Below are 20,463 nucleotides of genomic sequence, written 5' to 3'. Positions count from 1 at the left end.
AGAAGCCAAAGATAAATATTCCAACACCAAATAAGATGAACGGCAAATTAATCTGTTTTGGTTTTGGTTGAGGGAAGAATGTTGGCCAGAACACCAGAAGAACTCCTTTCTCTTCTTCAAAAAAGTGCCATGGAATCCACTATGTACACCTGAGAGGGCAGACAGGGTAACAGGTTAACGTCTCATCCAAATGACCACACTTCCAACAATGCAGCACTCCCTCAGAACTGCACTGAGGTGTCATCCTAGATTGTGTTAAGTTCTGTTGTGGGGCTTGAGCCCAGGTGAGTGTGCAATCACTGAGTCAAGTTGACACTCAAAATGAATAAACGAACCCATAAAGTTCTCTTGCGTATTTGAGTAGTTAGATTAATGTTATTATGTGAAGGCTCAGCCTGTGTCCAAAGTCTACGCTTGAAGTTAATATCTTGACTCTGAGCTATCACTCCAAGGCTGCAGGTGCAGTTTGAGCCTGCGCAGAATTTCCCATCGTGCGTTGGTAAGGTGCTGCCAGTGTGAGTGGAAGGTTGGCTCACAACTGGAAGGGAATATTTCTGAGTTTTTCCAGATGATTTGAAAACAAGCTGCAGAATGAGTTTTTCAGGTAAAGTTTCATAAGTTATCTACTAGTTAACTTTTAGCTCAGAGACAGGCAGCCAACCCGAAACAGGGAGAGAGACGGGGTAGATTTGTCTTCACCGCCTGGTCTGTAATCTGGCACAGCTGATCACCTGCTCGTTATAGAACCCAACTGATTTTCTTTCCATTGATTTAACAGGTCACTCCTGTAAGTGGACCTTACATCTCCAATGATCTGGAATGCACCTTTTGCTGCCTAATATCTAGTTAAACAATAGCATAGCCTGGTATATAGAACCCTTGCCTGTATACCAGCTATTTACATAATCGCACATACTACTGCCTGTATAGTCTCTTTATAGACTGCAGATTGAAAAGCATTCCATCAAGATGAGGCACAACTGCAAACCAACAAACTGGTTCATTTTTACATAAAATGTATGAATGAACAGAATACAGTTTTCACAGTGAGATTGGTCAACTTCCTCTGCTCGTTTTATGAAAAATAACAAAGGCCCAAACATATTTTCAACGGCATTACCATCGCCGAATCCCCCACCATCAACATCCTGGGGGTCACCGTTGACCAGAAACTTAACTGGACCAGCCACATAAATGCTGTGGCTACAAGAGCCGGTCAGAGGCTGAGTATTCTGTGGCGAGTGACTCACCTCCTGACTCCCCAAAGCCTTTCCACCATCTACAAGGCACAAGTCAGGAGTGTGATGGAATACTCTCCACTTGCCTGGATGAGTGCAGCTCCAACAACACTCAAGAAGCTCGATACCATCCAGGACAAAGCAGCCCGCTTGATTGGCACCCCATCCACCACCCTAAACATTCACTCCCTTCACCACCGGCGCACAGTGGCTGCAGTGTGTACCATCCACAGGATGCACTGCAGCAACTCACCAAGGCTTCTTTGACAGCATCTCCCAAACCCGCGACCTCTACCACCTAAAAGGACAAGATCAGCAGGCACATGGGAACAACACCACCTGCACGTTCCCCTCCAAGTCACACACCATCCCGACTTGGAAATATATCGCCGTTCCTTCATTGTCGCTGGGTCAAAATCCTAGAACTCCCTTCCTAACAGCACTGTGGGAGAACCTTCACCACACGGACTGCAGCGGTTCAAGAAGGCGGCTCACCACCACCTTCTCAAGGGCAATTAGGGATGAGCAATAAATACTGGCTTCGCAAGTGACGCCCGCATCCCATGAAAGAATATATTAAAAAAATATTGACTTCCTAGGCACAGGCCCACTTTCAAACTAAGGTAATCCAAAGCTAGCTGGTCCTGCCTTCTGCTACAGGCTGTTAGGTCTCACTGACCCACTCTGTCTCTGAAAAAGAAAGAGCCAGTCTTGGGGAGTTTAGCCCACCCTGATTGAAACACCTCCCCTTTAATGTGAGAGCCCTTGACTCTCAGATATTTGCTCCAGACAGGCCCCTGGCCATGTCACAGGGAAGGAACGATAACCAGCAACTTGAGTGTCACCAGGACACAATTTCATCACAATGGCATGAAATTTCTAATTAATTTCCCAAATTACTATGGTAACCAGCCTGGATTCATCTCTGCCGAATTAATGTTAAGACAACCACTTGAATTTAACATTGAATAAATATTATAAATTTTAAAAATTTAGTTTGGGCAACAGGTAAAAACCAAAGCATTATAGAGGGTGTCCTCAGAGTGACACTTCCTCAGTCATGCTCTTACTCTTAATATTTTTATTAAAATTTTTACTATTAGTCTTTATATTATTTGCAAGTTATTTTTATATTCCCTTTTTGCAGGTCTTTTAATATTTTCTTTATGTCCTTCTGCTGTTTTCTATATTTCTCCCAGTCCCAGGCATAATCCTGAGTTATGTTCCCTTGTTATCAACTTGCCAACCAGTGGAATCAATCTTTCACTGTTTACCCTCTCAAAACTTTAAAAAAATAATTTTGAGAACCTCCATTAGATTAATCTTTTCTGTTCCAGTTAAAAGAGCTTCAATTTTTTGAACCTTTCTTCAGAACAATAATCTGTCATTCCTGGTATACATCTAGTGAATCCTCATTATACATTTTCATGGCTCTAATATAATTCCTATTAAGGGATGCCAAGAGCTGCACACAATACTCCAGCTATGACTTAACCAATGTCTTGTAGAAATCCAACATCACTTCCTTGCTTTTATGTTCAATGTGCCTATGTTTAAAACCCAGAATCCCATTTGCTTTTCAATCAATAGAATCGTAGAATCTTATAGCACAGGAGACCACTTGGCCCATCACACCTGTGCCAGCTCTTTGTAGGAGCTATCCACTTAGTCCTATTCCCGTGCCTTTTCTCCAAACCCTGTTGCATTGGCCTGGCAATTGCTCATAAAATAACGGTGAGGCTAACAGGACTCACCATTATTTCAGGGCAAATCGATGAGCAAGTTCCGGCGAGTGCACATGCGCAGTCAAACACGGAAATCCGGAAATTGCTCCATCATTTGCCCTGCTCATTTGAAAGCTGCGAGGGGGAGGACAGCTCGCCGGCTGAATAAGTGGACCAGTGCGAACTTACTCTCCTGCCCAGCTGGAAACAAACTAATCTCTCCATAAAAAAGGTATGCTGGGTTTTTTAGGTCTAAACTAACTTTTAACGGCGTGGTGAGTCTTAATAACTGCCAAACAACCTCTCTGGCACTGAAAATTAACTTTAAAAAATGTGGAGTCTCATTACGTTCAATTTTAATTGTTGTTCGACATTTATAAGAAAAGATGTTTTTTTTCTGTCTGTCTCTTTTATCTCCGTCTTTTAATTCAATATTTCTTACCCTCTCTTTATTTTGCTTTCTCTAACTGATTTTACATTGAATTTACTGTTGTAGCTTGCACTTCCTGGTTCTGACTCTGCACGGCTTGTCAAGAATGCTTCAAGCTGGTTGATTGAGGGGAGAAAGCCCTTCTTTCCCCTTCTCAGCTCAAAGGACGCTGCACTTTTTGCAGTCCACATTTAGAGGAAGTTCCCGCTCTAAAGCCTACTGATAGTTATAAACTCACCCACAAATTAACGAGCGGCATTGGTTCGCTGCTCAGCCCAATTTCTAGACCATTTTCTTTTTCAAATATTTACCCACTTCTCTTTTAAAAGCTATAATGGATTCCTCTTGCACCACTCTTTCTGGTAGGGCATCCCATGTCCTAACAACCCTCTGCATAAAAAAATAATATTCTCTTGATCATCCCCTTTCTCTTTTGGTGCTTAAATTTATGCCCTTTAGTTACCGACTCACCAACCAGTTGAAATCATTTTTCCCCATTTCCCTGATCAAAACCCCATATAATTTTGAGTACCTATATCAGATTTCCTCTTAATTTTCTTTGTTCTAATGAAAAGACCCTCCGTTTTGCTAGTCTTACCTCATAACGAAAGCCTCTCATTCCTGATGTTGTCTTCAGTGAATGTCTCCGCGGGCTTGACTTCCTTCCTAAAGTAAAAGCCCAAATTCTGGTTGGGAACACCACTCCCCATGCACAATATCATAGCTGGGGAAAAATCCAGATGCAATATTTGTCCCTGGCTTGCCTTGTTAACCAGTAGAATGCAATTCCCCTTTCATTAAAAGTATTTCCTTGGCAGAGATGGGACTAGAAAGTGTATCTATGCAGGATGATTTGGTTTGCAAAACTGAAATACATAAATATTACAGTTAATCCTGTAAAAGACTGCCAAATGCTTTACAGCGCCAAGTTGGACCAAATACTAATTTAGCTTATTTTAAGAGTAATATGAATTCTCCAATGTATCTGGTCTTCGTAAATGCGGCCTGGTAGGGTACTAAGTCACGCAGACCAGAAAGGTCTCAGATTCAATGCCCAGTCTGTGCTGAGTTAGTAGGTCTCAGTCGGGGTAGTACTAACGTTAGTTTGATTGACCTCAGCACTCTTAAGCTAGGAAGGGGAAAATCAACCAGGGTTCTTGCTGCTGATCATGGTTTGGCGACCGTTGAGCTTGGTGATAGTTTCCACATGTCAGATACGTGCGAGAGGTGCAGTTGGACATCGTCAGTATACTATGGCAGCTGACCCTGTGCCGTAGATAATGTCATTGAGGGGCAGCATATCGATGAGAAATAGAAAGGAGTCAAGGATGGATGCTTGGGGAACTCCGGAGGTGATCGTGGGAGCTAAAGGAGAAGCCATTGCAGGAGATGTACCAGTTGCATGGGACAGGTAGGAGTGAAATCAACAGATCTATCCAGCAAGTCAGTACTTTTGAAATTGGGAGGGTGGGGGGAGGGAATTAAGAGACAACTTTTTTTGGTGGGGGGGTGGGTGGGAGAATACTATGAATTGTGCCATGCATAAGTATTGGACTGAAGATACTCTAGTCTGGATTTTCTAATTGGAAACTCTGGGCCATTATCTCATAGTGTAAGACTAGGTACTGAGTCACTGTAAAGATAAAGACAGTGAATATAATTCAGTTTGGGGCATTGTTCAGTTGCAAATTCTTCATGGCCTAGTTGGAAGCAAGAAAGTTCATGGGAAAACATGTAAATAAAGTTATGTTTGGAGATTTCATGCATCTGAGTCCATTCCAAAAGAACGTATAATGCATCATTAAATCTTCAAACTGGGCTTGCTTATGTTTTTGTGTTTACTTATTGACCATAGCCTGATCGGGCTTTCAGTGTCAACACTGTACATAGAAATAATTCTGTATTAATAAGAATCTGAGTATGAACAAAATGGAGTCATCATCCAATCCTAGCCTTTCCCCTCCTCCCCAATCCGATTAATTTCACTCCTCATTCTTCCTACAGCTCTTCCCTGTAGCATGACTGACATCAGGAAAGCACCGTGTGACAGGTCATGGAGACAGAACTAAGCTCTGCCAGTCTGTGTGTCACAGCTCAGAGATGCTGGCACCTTCCCTAATTCTACCGCAAAAAACAGTTGTTAGAAAGTGGATGGAATGATACAGAAATTAATAAAGGTAAGAAAGAAAAAGTACACCCCGATTACAAATAGAAAAGGTCTTGAAATTCTGAAAGGTTTAAATGAAACTCCATTTTCAGAAGGTTCTATGCAAATTATGAATTGGATTTTTAGCTGCCATCTTAATATATACTGTATCTTGAATTTCCTTATAAAACAAATATTTTGGTTTTATCTTCTATTAATGTAAAACTATTCCATAGATCATTGCCTTTACCTTGGTCCACTGGTACAAGTGGAATTTGTGCTGTGCTGGCTAGGGGCAGTTTTCCACTTGGATGCACCAGGTTACATTATTAATTTATGGATATCTGCTGTATCTAAGGCTTTACTTCATTTGCTAGTTTCCCCTTCTGAATACTTCATCAACAGTATCTGGATAAAAGTATGCTCCAAATGGTGTTTATCCCCCTTTTGACAAGAAACTCTTGTCTGAAGCAATCTAAACCATCCATTACTGGTTATAACCCAATGTATTGGAATCAGTAAAAGGTAAAACCAATGCAGAAACAAATGCAGCCGATTCACCGTGGGATTCTGTAGTGAAGCTGCTGAAAGTACAAAGAACAGGAGAAGATATTTTGGCTGATGGAGCTTTCTGGCCTCAATCTGGCCATTTGATAAAGCAGCCCATGGAATAAAGGGGGTACTAGCAACATGGATACAGAATTGGCTAAGTAACAGGAATCAGAGAGTAGCTGTGAACGGTTGTTTTTTGGACAGGAGGGAGGTGTACAGTGGTGTTCCCCAGGGGTCTGTGCTGGGACCACGGCTTTTCTTGATATTTATTAATGACTTGGACTTGGGTGTACAGGGCACAATTTCAAAATCTGCAGATGACACAAAACTTGGAAGGGTAGTGGACAGTGAGGAGGATAGTGATAGACTTCAAGAGGATATAGACAGGCTGCTGGCATGGGCGGACACATAGTAGATGAAATTTAACGCAGAAAAATATGAGGTGATTCATTTCAGTAGGAAGAATGAGGAGAGGCAATATAAACTAAAGGGCATAATTCTAAAAGGGGTAAAGGAACAGAGAGATCTGGGGGTATTTGTGCACAAATAGTTGAACGTGGCAGGGCAGGTTGAGAAAGCAGTTTAAAAAACATATGGGATCCTGGGCTTAACAAATAGAGGCATAGAGTACAAAAGTAAGGAAGTCATGATGAACCTTTATAAAAACAATGGTTCGGCCACAGCTGGAGTGTTGTGTCCAGTTCTGGGCACCGCACTTCAGGAAAGATGTGAAGACCTTAGAGAGGGTGCAGAAGAGATTTACTAGAATAATTCCAGGGATGAGGGACTTTAGTTACATGGAGAGACTGGAGAAGCTGGGGTTGTTCTCCTTGGAACAGAGAAGGTTGAGAGGAGATTTGATAGAGGTATTTAAAATCATGAAGGGTCTAGACAGAGTAGAGAGAGAGAAACTGTTCCCATTGGTGGAAGGGTCAAGAACCAGAGGACATAGATTAAGGTGATTGGTGACATGAGGAAAAACTTTTTTTTACACAGCGAGTGGTTGTGATCTGGAATGCACTGCCTGAGGGGGAAGTGGAGGCAGATTCCATCATGGCCTTCAAAAGGGAACTGGATAAGTACATGAAAGGAAAAAAAAATTGCAGGGCTATGGGGATAGGGCGGGGAAGTGGGACTAACTGGATTGCTCTTGCATAGAGCCGGCGTGGACTCGATGGGCCGAATGGCCTCCTTACATGCTATAACCTTTCTACAATTCTATAATCAAAAGGCATTGACAAAAAGAAACATTTTGAATTAAATAAAAAAAAACACTTGTGGATTGATGAAGTGAACGACATGAAGATGTTAACATTCAGTCAGTAGTTAGAAAAATCTTGCCAGTAACCATGAAGTTGATGGCTGAGGGAAACTTCTAAACTACTGGTTGTTTATGGATAGAAAATTGGTTGACACAAAGGGCTCGATGTTACCAGGGCTGCGGGTTCGCGGCAGGGGAGGCGAATGGACGCGTGGGTAACGTGCCCGGCGAAATCAGTCTACCCCGCGCGCGATTGCAGCCTAATTGGATCCACTTACCTGGTCTTCCGGGTTCCCCGCTGCTGATCTGCGCGTCGGGCGGGCTGCGCATGCGCAGTAAGATCTGTCAGCTGGAGGAGCTCTATTTAAAGGGGCAGTCCTCCACTGACTGATGCTGCAACAAATAGGAAAAAATACAGCATGGAGCACCTCCTGCTCCCAGTTTAATGATGCCTCACTCCAGGTATCATTAGATGGGGTGAGGAGGAGGGGGAGGACAGAGATCTTCCCCCCAGCGGGCGGGAGGAAGCGGCCTGCCTCTGCCACCAAGAAGGCCTGGCTCGAGGTGGCAGAGGAGGTCACCTGCACCACCAACATATCGCCCACCTGCATACAGTGCAGGAGGTGCTGCAATGACCTAAGTAGGTCAGCCAAAGTGAGTATACTTACTCATTCCCCTACACTCCATCTGCCACATCACCGCCCCCACCCCACATCTCCTTCTGCACTGCCAATACTACTCTGTCACATCACTCCTCACACCCACTCAAACCTCATCCTCATCTTACCTGCACTGACTCACCTCGCCAGTACTCATCCCACCACTACCACTCAACCCAATCCTCATACAATCTCATGGCTCTATCTCATACTCACCCTCTCATGCATCTCTTTCACGGTCAGCCGCACTCAACCTGCCACTACCTGTGCTGCAGCCACAGGGCATGCATCACATATGTGCAGTAGGAAGCGTAAGGCAAACGTGTTGTGAGCATGAAGGGGATGCACAAGGGTGTTTGAGGGTTTGTCATGGTTTTTACTTCTATTGATTTCTGACCAACTCACATCACATATTATATTGGCACCACTCCTGCCACGTCTTTGCGAATCTTGTCTGGTTTGTGCACTAATGCCCTTTCCTGAGGATCACAATGAAGACCCACACCTGATGCCACCCATTGTGTCACTGCAGAGTGGGTGTAGGTGTATTTGCAGGGCTCTTTTGTGCAGACGACTGAGAGACGTCGGCGATGTCCCTGGTGGCACCCTGGAAGGATGCGGAGGAGAAGTTGTTAAGGGCAGTGGTGACTTTGACAACGACAGGTAAGAAGATGGTGCTCGGGCCAGCCGGGAGCAGCTCGGCATGAAGGAGGCTGCAGATGTCCACGACTACATGTCAAGTGACTCTGAGCCTCCGTGTGCACTGCTGCTCAGAGAGGTCCAGGAGGCTGAGCCTCGGTCTGTGGACCCTAGTGCTCCCTGCGACGCATCTCTCTCTGCGGTTACCCTCCCTCCTGCTGTGCAGGTGGATGTGTCACAGCACTGTGTTGTGGAGCTCCACGTGTCAGAGGTGGATGGCTTGGTCGGCGAGGCTGGTGATGCTGTTTGCCCTCCGAGGAGGTCATGACTACAGCTACGGCGGCCCCCATCTGGAATATGTACATCGGAGGGGGTCCGCAAGGTAGGTACGCAAGGTAGGTACATGTCTCTGGACCCCGGGGTAAGTGTGCAAGTTGGTGAATTTGATTGTCAGGAGGAGGGTGGTGGAGGCTAAACTTTGTCCCAAGTGACAGAGTGGCCTCCTGCAATGAGTGAGGGTCTCCCCCCGCCACCTGTCAAGTGGACCTTTGCAGCTGCCACAGGCTGCTAGCTGCAACACATCCATTTCAACTGGGAGTGTTTCCCCCAGTATGGGAAACAGTCCCAGTTGTTTCTAAAATCCCACCCCTCCTCACATATTCCCTTAATCAGGTCTGTTAATGACCTGAAATAGCTGGATAAATATTGTTAAGTGGCACCCCGCCGGCTTTAATTACCTGCGGGAGTCCCACATGTGGGGGCTGCGCGCGCACGTCGGCGCATCTGTGGGGAACCCGGAAGTGGGCGGGTTGGAGCCGGGCTCCCGACCCGCTCCGTGATTCCCCGATTTTCAGAGCCCCCCCCGCCAGGAACGCACCCAATAGTGGGTGCTAAAACGGAGCCCCAAGATTCAGGGTAAATGTGTGTTGCTCGGATTGGTGAAGGCTTGGGAATGGTGTACCCTCGGGGTCAGTGCTGGGTCCACTGTTGTTTTTATATATATTTGGACTTGGATATATGGAACACAATCTTGAAATTTGCTGACTGCACAAAAATAGGAGATTTGACAAACAGCGAGGAGGACTGTAAAAAACTTTAGGAAGACATAGGTTGTAGGGTTCAAGTCCCACTCCAGAAACCTGAGCACATAATCTAGGCTGACACTCCAGTGCAGTACTGAGGGAGCAATGCATTGTCAGAGGTGCAATCTTTTGGATGAGACATTAAACCGAGACCCCATCTGCCCTCTCAGGTGGACTCAAAAGATCCCATTGCACTGTTTTGAAGATCAGTGGGATTGTCCCCGATGACCTGACCTATATTTATCTCCCAACCAACATCACTAAAGAAAGCAGATTATCTGGTCATTATCACAATGCTATTTGTGGGATCTTGCTGTGCCCAAATTGGCTGCCGTGTTTCCTACATTACAACAGTGACTACACTTCAAAATTACTTCTTTGGCTGTAAAGCGCTTTGGGACATGCCGAGGTCATGAAAGATGCTATATAAATAGATTTCCTCTTAGCCTTCTCTGCTCCAGTGGAAATAGTCTTCATATCTCAAGACTCTTCACTGGGGAGAACTCCCCTGCTCTTCTTCAAATAGTGCCATGGGATCTTTTACCTGAGTAGGCAGATGGAGCCTCAGTTTAATCCAAAAGATGGCACCTCCAACAGTGCAGCACTCCCTCAGTACAGCACTGGAGTGTCAGCCTAGATTATGTGCTCAAGCCTCTGGAGTACGACTTGAACCCACAACCTTCCGACTCAGATGAGTGCGATCAACTGAGCCACGACTGACTAAGGAGTACTTGTTGAATCCTGCCCTTCAGCCAGTTTCTTGTCTATTCCCAGGGTTTACCCCGAGTGCCTACAGCTTTGAGTGTCATTAGTAGCCTTTTGTGTGGAACTTTATCAAAATTCTTTTGGACGTCTAGGCACACCACAGTCCACTTGGGTTTACACTTTCTTGAAGTCAGGAAGGTTGCTTCGGCAGGACTTTCCTCTGCCATGCTGAATGCTGTTAACTAGGTTATTATTGTACAGATGATCCTCAAGAGGGAATTAGATGCTTGAAAAAAAGGAATATTAAAGGGAATTGGGGTGGAGCAGGCGAGTGGGATTAGACTAGGTGGCTCATGGAAACAAATACCTGTACACACCTGTTGGACCCAATGGTTTCCTTCTGTAGCTTAACACATTATAGGGAGTAATTTGAACTTTTGGCGATAGTGTAAACTGGGTGATATCGGATCAGCCTCCTGTTTTGTTTCCAAATTGGAAGAGGTGCATAACAGGAATCCAAACTAATATTGGCCCGTTTACACAAAAGCCCAAAGCTAAAATGACCCACGTTGATTCTAAGAAAGGTCTATATCAGGGGTGTCAAACGTATGGCCCACAGAACATTTTCATCCGGCCCACAGACTCCCGAAACAGCTGGCAATGCTTTCTGTTCGCTGGAAAAAAATTTTGGGCAGGAAGTGCTGCTTTCTTGAAAACCCAGTCTTTTTACACTGGGTGCTTTTGGCAGATTCAGGACTGACTTACCAATGGACAAGAAAAAGGTATATTGATGCATAAATTTGTATTGTTAATGGTTAATGAAGAAAAAGTACTAGCAAAGTTACTTAATGTGACAGAATTAGTTCCCCTTCAATCTCTATTTCTTTATAAATTCAACGTCTCGTAACATTGGTCCCCAGTTTTAAGTTCTGTAGTGGCCGTCATGTCTTTATCTAAGAAGAGAAAAGGTAGGTCAAGAGCACTGTGTGTTTCAAGAGCAATGGAGAATTTTGTATTTCTTTGCAGACATGAATGGAAAGCCCACATGCTTGATTTGTAAGCAGCAGGTGGCTGTGACGGAAGACTACAACATTCAAAAGACACTAGGAGGCAAACCATTGTGAGAAATTTGATAAGTACACAGGAAAGTTACGGGAAGATACATTTTCTGAATTAGAACAGCAATCAATGTTTACTAATGTTCACCACCTAAGTACTGCTGCTGTTAAGGTGAGTGATTGCCCATGAAATAGCTATATTACCAAAACCATTTTCTAAGGGAGAATTTTTGAATAACTCCATGCCAGAAGCTGCAGAAATAGCATCTCCAGATTAGCAGCAAGCTTTTGCAAATATCAGCCTCTCAAGAAATACTATTGCTGAAAGATGATTTAACTGAAAATTCAAACAGTCAACTGTGGGACAAAGCAAAGTCCCTTGCTGCTTTCTCAATTGCAATTGATGAAAGCACTGATGTAACTGACATGGCTCAGCGAGCAGCATTCATTTGTGGAGCTGATGACAACGTGAGCTTGTAGAATTGGTGCCGATGAGAGCCACGACAACAGCAAGCAACCTCTCCAACAGCTTGGTGGGAGCTCTGGGCAAACGGGATGTGGACTGGACAAGAGCTGTGAATGTAGCCACAGATAGGGATCCCTCAACAGTGGGCAAGGTAGCTGGAATTGTGGCAAAACTGAAAGCCAACTTGCAAACTATCAACCCAATCCAGCGGTTTAGTAGTTTTCACATCAAAAAGCTCTGTGTAATAAAACTTTGAAAATGAATCATGTTATGATTTTATTCAAGGTGCAGCTCTCAACCACCAGCAGTTTAGCCAGCTGTTGGGAGAATGTGAATGGACTATCAAATCACACTGCAGTTCGGTGGCTAAGTCATGGAACTGCATTGAAAACCTCCTCTCTTGCATTCCTCTGCTTTTTTGAATGGCGTGGTAAGATCCGACTGTTCTTGCATCAGAAAGGGAAAGATGTCACTGACTCACAGGACAATGAATGGCTGTGAATATGGTGGATATTACAGAGCACCTGAACTTGCTCAACTGAAGAATGTAGAATTGCAACCAAGTGGTGACGAAAAACCATGGCAATGGTCAGGCCTTCGAGATGAAACTTCAGCTGCGGTAGAAGCAACTTTCCCAGAGTAACTTGGTAACTTCCTGCCTTGATGCTGTTGTGACTCAATGGGCCGGATCTTGCTGGAAAAATAACGGCGTTTTAACGACATACACTGTTATTAATGTGCAAATCGGCTAGCAAGTTCAAGGGATTAAAAGATATGCGGTGAGTTGTGAATTTCTAGAACTTGCAGGTCAATTTCCGCTGCTCCGCCGTTAGCTTTGCCGAAATGCCATCTCGCCCTTTTAAGAGCTTGCTGGATTTGCACATTAATTGAGCTCGCCACAGAAAGCTAAGTCTGGTAATTAAGAGCACAAGTACCTTTTTAACGGTGTGATAATTGTTAATGCAATGCCAATCAACGTCTCTGGCCCAGAATGGGAACAATATAAACTGTTCAATCTCATTCCTGCATGTAGTAAATTCTTCACAAATTTTAAAAATGTCAAATTTAAAATTGTTTTTTTTTTACTTTTCCTTTGTCTTTTTTTCCCCCCTCACTCTTAATCCAATCTTTCTTTCTCTCTCTTTACTTCTCTTTCTGTACCTGATATGACTCTAATTCACCCTCCCTCTCTGTCATTCCTGTTTCTTTCTCAATCCCTAAATCTCATCGGTTAAGGAGATAAACTATTGGTCCTGCCATTCACTAAGGTCCCAAATGTCCCATTGCCCACACAGTGTTATCAGCTCATACTTCCAGCAAGTTATGGTGCAAGATCTTTGAGTTGAAGGGTGCAAGAAAAAGTCTAACTAATGGGGCACATGCAAGTTCCGGCCCAATGTGATGGTTTCACAAAATGGTATGTGGGCAAAATTGCTGAACTGAGAAAGGAATTTCAAGAACGATTCCCTGATTTTAGGAACCATGAAGGAGAGTTTGTAATTTTCAACACCATTTTCTGTAAATGTACCAGAGGAGCTCCAAATGGAAGTTCTTGACCTTCAGTGCGACACTCTGTTAAAGTTTTATCAATACCTGGCACCAAATTATCCCAACCTGAGGTCCTTTGCATCAAAAATTTTGTCCATGTTTGGGACCATGTACCTGTGTGAACAAGCATTCTCAAATCATGAAGATCAACAGGTCTAAGCTGTGTTCTCAACTTTGTGACACAAACCTGAACTCGGTACTCATCAGCGACAGCCCAGTTATTTGCTCCAAACGTTGATGCAATGGTTCAAGCCAAGAGTTGCCTAATATCAGGGAGCAGCAGTAGCAGTATATAGAACTTTCAACTTGAATATAGCACCTTTCATGACCTCTGGACGTCCCAGAGCACTTAACAGGCAGTGAAATACTCTGGAAATATTCAGCTGCTTAGGCCCTAAGCTCTGGAATTCCCTCCCTAAACCTCTCTCTCCTCTTTTAAGATGCTCCTCGAAACCTACCTCTTTCACCAAGTTTTGGGTCACCTTATGTGGCTTGTGTCAAATTTTGTTTGATAATGCTCCAGTGAAGCGCCTTGGGACGTTTTACAAGTTAAAAGTGTTACATAAATGCAAGTTGTTGTTGTTGTTGTTGTGTAATAACTGTTGCAATATAGCAAATAAACTCCAACTATAAGTAGCAATATATTTTAATCTTTATCTATTTCTATTTTAATACCTTTTGCTACAAGTCCCAGGATGTGGGATCAGGCTCACCATATAAAAAGAGTTTAATACCCCTGGTTTATATCTATAGTAGGGTTCCTAACCCTCCCAGAAAGACTGGGGTTTCCCGGAATTGGAGGGTCCTCCCTCGAGCGCTACCTCCCGCAGCCCGGGAGATCAGCAATTTAAATTCCACCCCACCCATCCCCCCACACCCCCATCCCAGCTCCATGATGTCACCAGCTGCTGTTAGAGAAGCCTCCGGCTCGGTGACGTCACCCACGTGGAGTGCAGTTGGGAGGGGGCTGGGGAGAGCTTGGCAATCGGAATTGGTTGGTCGCTGGAATGGGTGGGTGGGCAGGGTCTTGGTTTCCCCTGCTCATCGGAGGCCTCCTGGTTCTTGGAACTTGCCGCACAGCAGCTGCTGGCGCAAAACCACGTGGAAAAATACTCAAACTACAGGAGTCCCAACCAGTATACGGTAAATGGAATAACTTGTGTACTTGTGTAGAAGTCACATGATCAAACCTCCAGGAATGCCTCCAACCAGAGTTCGCAACCCTCATCTATGCCAAAGTAATTATGCGGGGATTTTGGGCAGGAAATACTTTCTCCTTCCCTCCCACACAGCAAATTATTACAAGCAGCTACAAGTTCAAAAATGTTATAACAAAAACAAAATAGATGCATTGAAGGGGAAGCCAGATAAACACATGGAGGAGAAATTGTAAACAATTTTACAACACCAAGTTATAGTCCAGCAATTTTATTTTAAATTCACAAGCTTTCGGAGGCTTCCTCCTTCGTCAGGTGAACGATGTGAACGATGGAGGAGAAAGGAATAGAAGGATATGTTAATAGGATTACATAGGAACAGGAGTAGGCCATTCAGCCCCTCGTGCCTGCTCCGCCATTTGATAAGATCATGGCTGATCTGTGATCTAACTCCATATACCTGCCTTTGGCCCATATCCCTTACATGAAGAGGGGTGAGAGGAGGCGCCTGTGGAACATAAACAGTGGCATAGACCAGTTGGGCCGAATGGCCTGCTTCTGTGCTGTAAATACTATGTAAAAACACATGGATGCTGGAAATCTGAAATAAAAACAGAAAACGCTGGAAAACACTCAGCAGGTCAGGCAGCATCTGTGGAGGGAGGAACAGTGTTAACGTTTTTTGGTCGATGACCAGAACTATCACAACTTGCACTGACAGTGTCATCTAACATTCAAAAATGTCATCATGCACCAGAAAAAAAAATGCATTCTGTTTAAATAAGCGGATCAATAAGCCGATCTCCCAAAGGTTACACACGGCTGCTGGGGTCGGATCTTCTGGTGAGATTAAAGTCAGTCGATCCATTGAGGAGGCTGTGGCATTGGGCTGACTCACTATTGGCTGCTTCGGGGAGGGGAGTCAGTTTCACGCCGCTCTGGAAATAGTTCTTCATTCCCAATCCTTCCCTTTCAAACACTGCGCTTCCTCCTCCGGCTCTGCTCAACAGCAAGGTGAGTGTTTGTTACCGAGACCCAGAACTTTAGCAGACCCTTACCCCCCCTCTCTCTCTCTCTTTGCAGGGTCTAACGCTGCGCAATCGGCGTCCAAAGAGATTTCCCCCTCTTAAAAGGAGATTTACCTCTCCTGCGACACATCATTTTAATTTTCAGGCCTGTTAACGCAATCGCTACAAACAACCAACTCTTTCCCACCCCCTCTCTCCCAATCGGACAGGACTGGGCAATCGCCCAAGCTCCTGCAGCAGCTGTTAAAGGGGAATCTACATGCAATCGGCGCAGTCATTCAAGGAACGTGAGCTGGCCTCGCAGTCTGAGCCCTTTAAAGCCTCACTTGCACAGTGCCTAGACTATATTTAGAGTCTGTGCTTTCAGTAATCTCTCAGGATGGGAAAACGTTTTCTGACACATGTTTTTCACTTCCTGTTCATGTTCTTTTAAAGAAAAGCGCTATACTTTAGTCTCTTTGCAAATGTCAGAAGCAGGTTTTACATGAAAACAAGAAGTATAGAGGATATTTAGCAATTGAAACTTTTATAAAGGAATGAGGGATCTTTTTACTTCTGTCTCACATATGGTACGGTACAGTTCACCCCCACTTATCTCCTGCTGCCCATCACCCACCCTCTCTTTCGTGAAACTGTGATTTGTGTGCTCCGGGTTCCTATGTGCTCCACCCAATGTGAACTCAGTATCAGTTGGAGCCACTTTGGACTGAGGTGGCCCTCCGACCCCCTTGAGCTGGGTCTTGAGGTGTACAAGTTATTGGCTGTGCCAAGTTTGTAGCTGCATAGGCATCCTGATTCTGCCCACTTTCGGGCACCTTGTCACTCAGCAAATCCCCTGGTGTGAATGAGTCTGATCTGATGCTTGGGTGTGGAAAGAAAGAACTTGCATTTCTATAGTTCTTTTCGTGACCTCGGGACGTCTCAAAGCGCTTTACAGCCAATGAAGTACAATTGAAGTGTAGTCACTGTTGTTATGTAGGAAACGTGGCAGCCAATACATGCACAGAAAGGTCCCACAAACAGCAATGAGATAATGGCCAGATAATCTGTTTTAGTGATGTTGTTTGATGGATAAATATTAGCCAGGACACCAGGGAGAACTGCCCTGCTCTTCTTTGAAATAGTCCAGCGGGATCTTTTAGGCCCACCCAAGAGGGCAGACGGGGCCTCAGTTTAACATCTCGTCTGAAAGATGGTACCTCTGACAGTGCAGCCCTCCCTCAGTACTGCACTGGAAATGTCAGCCTAGATTATATGCTCAAGTCTCTGTAAATTGCACTTCCTATAGTGAAGTGCTTGAGAGGACCAGGGCAGCAGCTTGCTGAAATTACTCCTGCCGTACATCTGGAGAAGGGAAATCAGAAGATTATATTACAATGGTTGAATCACAGCCTGAATAAGTTCCATTAGAATTTAGTACACCTTCTTGTATTTGGGTGCATGTATTGGTGGCAGTGAGTGGGTGAGTAAATCGATAGAGTATGAATAAAGATGATAAAAATGGCACTGGTCTTCAAGTTTGCCATCTCTCATCCCTTCTACACCCTCTCTACAAAGTAGCCTGAGCGTTGCCTCTTCAAAACCATTGAAGTGTTTACATTGTGGGGCCGTCCTTTTGAATACTGTTCTCAGTGCTAATGCAACACCTGGTCCTGCTCACCTGCAGGTAAAAGTAAGTAAACAGTAGACCGTCTGCATTCTATAGCACAAAGTAGACTATGACTGGGAATACAGTCTGTAGTACGAATTGGTCTCATTCAGGCTGTTGTAAAGAGGCTGCTCCCCTCCCCCAGCACATAATTGATAATCAGCCAATTGCTCTCGGCCTTCGACATGGCAACTGGCAGCAGTATTACAATATTCCAATCACCGTCTGATTCCTGAAATAGTGACTTATTATTTCTAATTGTGGAACATTCTCACAACACCTAGGATAGTAGAGGACTAATCTCCCCCTGATTCTACCCTGTCATTTGTGACCTCAACAGCATCAACAACCTGCATTTATATTGCCTTTTAAATCAAAGAACATCTCAAGGCCCTTCACAGATAGGCATATGGAGAATGGATGCTGAGCTGGAAGGGGGACCGAAAGCTTGGTCGAAAAGATGGGTTCTGAAGACTTTTTAAAGGTGGAGAAAGAGGGTTAGGGAGGGAGCTCCAGAGTATAGGACCGAGGCAACTTAAAGTTCAGCTACTGATGATGGGGAGAATCAGAAAAACGGACTGCTTGGGAGGATGTATAGGGTTGGAGGAGGTTGCAGAGATTGGGCATGGGAAGATTTATAGACAAGGGCAAGAATCTTGAACGTAATGCTTTAGGGGTTGCAGAGCCATCGTAGATCAGCAAGGATTGTGTGATGAGACAGCAGGAGAGGATATGTGTGGCAAAGTTTTGGACAAGCTGAAGTTTAGGAAGGGAGGTGGAAGGGAAGCTGGCAAGAAAGTGGAGTAGTCAGGTCTGGAGTGACAAAACCATCTTTAAGGGTTTCAGTGGCAGAAGGGCTGAGGTAGGGTGGAAGCGGGCAAAATTGTAGAGATGGAAGTAAACGGTCTTGGTAATGGATAGTATGTGGGATTTAAAGCTGAGTTCAGAGCTAAACAGGATGCCAAGATCGCAAGTGGGCTGGTTCAGCCTAAGAGAGTGGCCAGGGAAGAAGTGGAATCAATGGCAAGGGGGCGGAGTTTGTGATGGGGGGGTGGAGACGATGGCTTCGGTCTTCTCAGTGTTGAACTTGAGAAAGTTGTGATTTATCCAGGACTTGATGTCGCACGAACAGTTTGAAAACACAGAGGCAATCGAGGGGTTGAGAAAAGTGTTAGAGATGTGGAGCTGGGTATCAACAGGGGCTTTAGAAGTTAACACAATGCAAGTCTTGTCTGTCGATTGCAACCAATTAGATTGTATGGAGTATTGTATCATTTACCTGTTAAAGTTTACATTTTCAAGGGATTCTCCAAAATCTTGTCTCAGCCTTATGTCTGTCATTGGAAATTTCTTGTGAAGTTCATAGGGTTTGGTTTCATTTCAATCAACTGTTTATGTTGTCAGAGCAGTTTCTTGGTTTCCTGCTCCTCAAGTTAGTGTATGGGCAACTCAGTCCATGGGCATGGAGTAACTTGGCTGAGGGGAAGTCATACAATGTTGAGGCACCCTTCTGCTTTATCTAGAAATGGAGGCAATTCTGCTATTGGGTTGTGATGAAGATGGATGTTTGGTTGGGATTTTGAAGAGTAAAAGGGTAAAAAAAAAACCCATTGTAATCCACCTGGCCAGTTCCAACATTTAAAACAAAAACCATAATGTGTTCTGTCAGTGAAGATATAGGGCAATGGGGAGAGAGCAAGGCAGCGAGATTAGTTTTGGTTCGATACAGGGCTATGAGAAGAGAGTAGGGGAACGGGATTACTTTTAGATTGCACTAGCAAACAGCCAGCACAGACACAATGGGCCAAACGGATGTAAACCTCTATGGTTTTAATGATATCACTGATTGGGGCAGTAGTGCTCTGAAAGTCACTGGACTGAACTTACCTTCATGCACCTGATCCTCCCGCTGGCATTTTCGTTGAGGCCTTCACATGGGCAGCTTAGGTGCCTGCCTGTTTCAGTCAGGAGCCTATTTATAATCTGCAAATTGGGGCTCATGACGTATAAAAGACCCTGACATAATTTTGAGCTACCAATGGGCGGACCGTGTGCTGTGCCTGTCTGTGACCTTCATCCCCTATGATTTCCTCCACTCCCTTTAACATTGAACACCCAGCTCAGCTCCATGGTGGAGCCACCGGATTTCCTGCCCCTGACCGGCGAGCTGCCTGTCAGCACTGGTTCAGTGCTGGCAGTTCACTGGCATGATGCAGATAAGGCCCTATCATCAAAATGGCACTGGGCCCCTTGCCAAAGGCATCGGGCAGTTGGCATAATTACACCGTCCGCCTGAGGTCAACGTTGCCCCCATTGTGTCAAACTGCTTTAAAGATGTAAGCCTAAAAATTACTGTTGTCAATATTAGCGGCTGGACACTTGATGAAAGAACAACAACAACTTGCATTTATAAAGCACCTTTCATGGAGTAAAATGTCCCAAGGCGTTTCACCGGAGTGTTATCAAACAAAATTTGACACCGAATCACATAAGGAGATATTAGGACAGGTGACCAAAAGTTTGGTGAAAGATATAGGTTTTACGGAGCATCTTAAAGGAGGGGAGAGAGGTAGAGATTTAGCGAGGGAATTCCCGAGTTTAGGGCTTAGGCAGCTGAAGGCACAGCTGCTAATGGTGGAGCAATTAAAATCGGGGCTGCGCAAGAGGCCAGAATTGGAGGAGTGCAGCGATCTCAGAGGGTTGTAGGGCTGGAGGAGGTCACAGAGGTAGTGAGGGGCGAGGCCATGGAGGGATTTGAAAACAAAGATGAGAATTTTAAAGTTGAGGCGTATAATTACTTTCAAAGGGGAATTGGATAAATACTTGAAGGGGGCAAAATTTGCAGGGCTATGGGAAACAGCAGGGGAATGGGACTAATTGGATAGCTCTTTCAAAGAGCTGGCACAGGACGATGGGCCGAATGGCCTCCTCCTGTGCTGCATCATTTTATGATTCTATGAAACGTCATTGACCTGAGATGTTGGCCTCGGATTTTAACTTTGATCAGAAAAGGGGGGAGGATTTCCGGACGGGAAACCCGGAAGTATGGGTTTCCTGGACGTACTGCAGAATTTAACTGCAGGACGTCTTTTAAATTTTCTCAGCAGGTTTCCCGCGTGACA

General features: G+C 44.7%; 1 protein-coding gene across 2 annotated transcripts in view; it reads left to right on the top strand.

Moving 5' to 3' along the window:
- The first annotated feature begins 515 nt into the window (after positions 1–515).
- Positions 516–20,463, top strand: part of aass (aminoadipate-semialdehyde synthase) — an 82,602-nt gene continuing 62,654 nt past the window's right edge. The window contains exons 1-2 of one of the 2 annotated variants that reach the window (XM_067999800.1): positions 516–604; positions 5,397–5,569. The gene's annotated coding sequence lies outside the window, so the exon portion shown is untranslated. Of the gene's footprint in view, positions 605–5,396; positions 5,570–15,634; positions 15,680–20,463 lie in introns of those variants that run through there. The other variant, XM_067999799.1, reaches the window with a different exon arrangement.

This window comes from Heptranchias perlo, chromosome 18 (genome assembly GCF_035084215.1).
Source record: "Heptranchias perlo isolate sHepPer1 chromosome 18, sHepPer1.hap1, whole genome shotgun sequence".
NCBI lineage: Eukaryota > Metazoa > Chordata > Chondrichthyes > Hexanchiformes > Hexanchidae > Heptranchias > Heptranchias perlo.
Note: the sequence above shows the minus strand (reverse complement) of the source record. Positions and strands in the feature narration are given on the sequence as shown.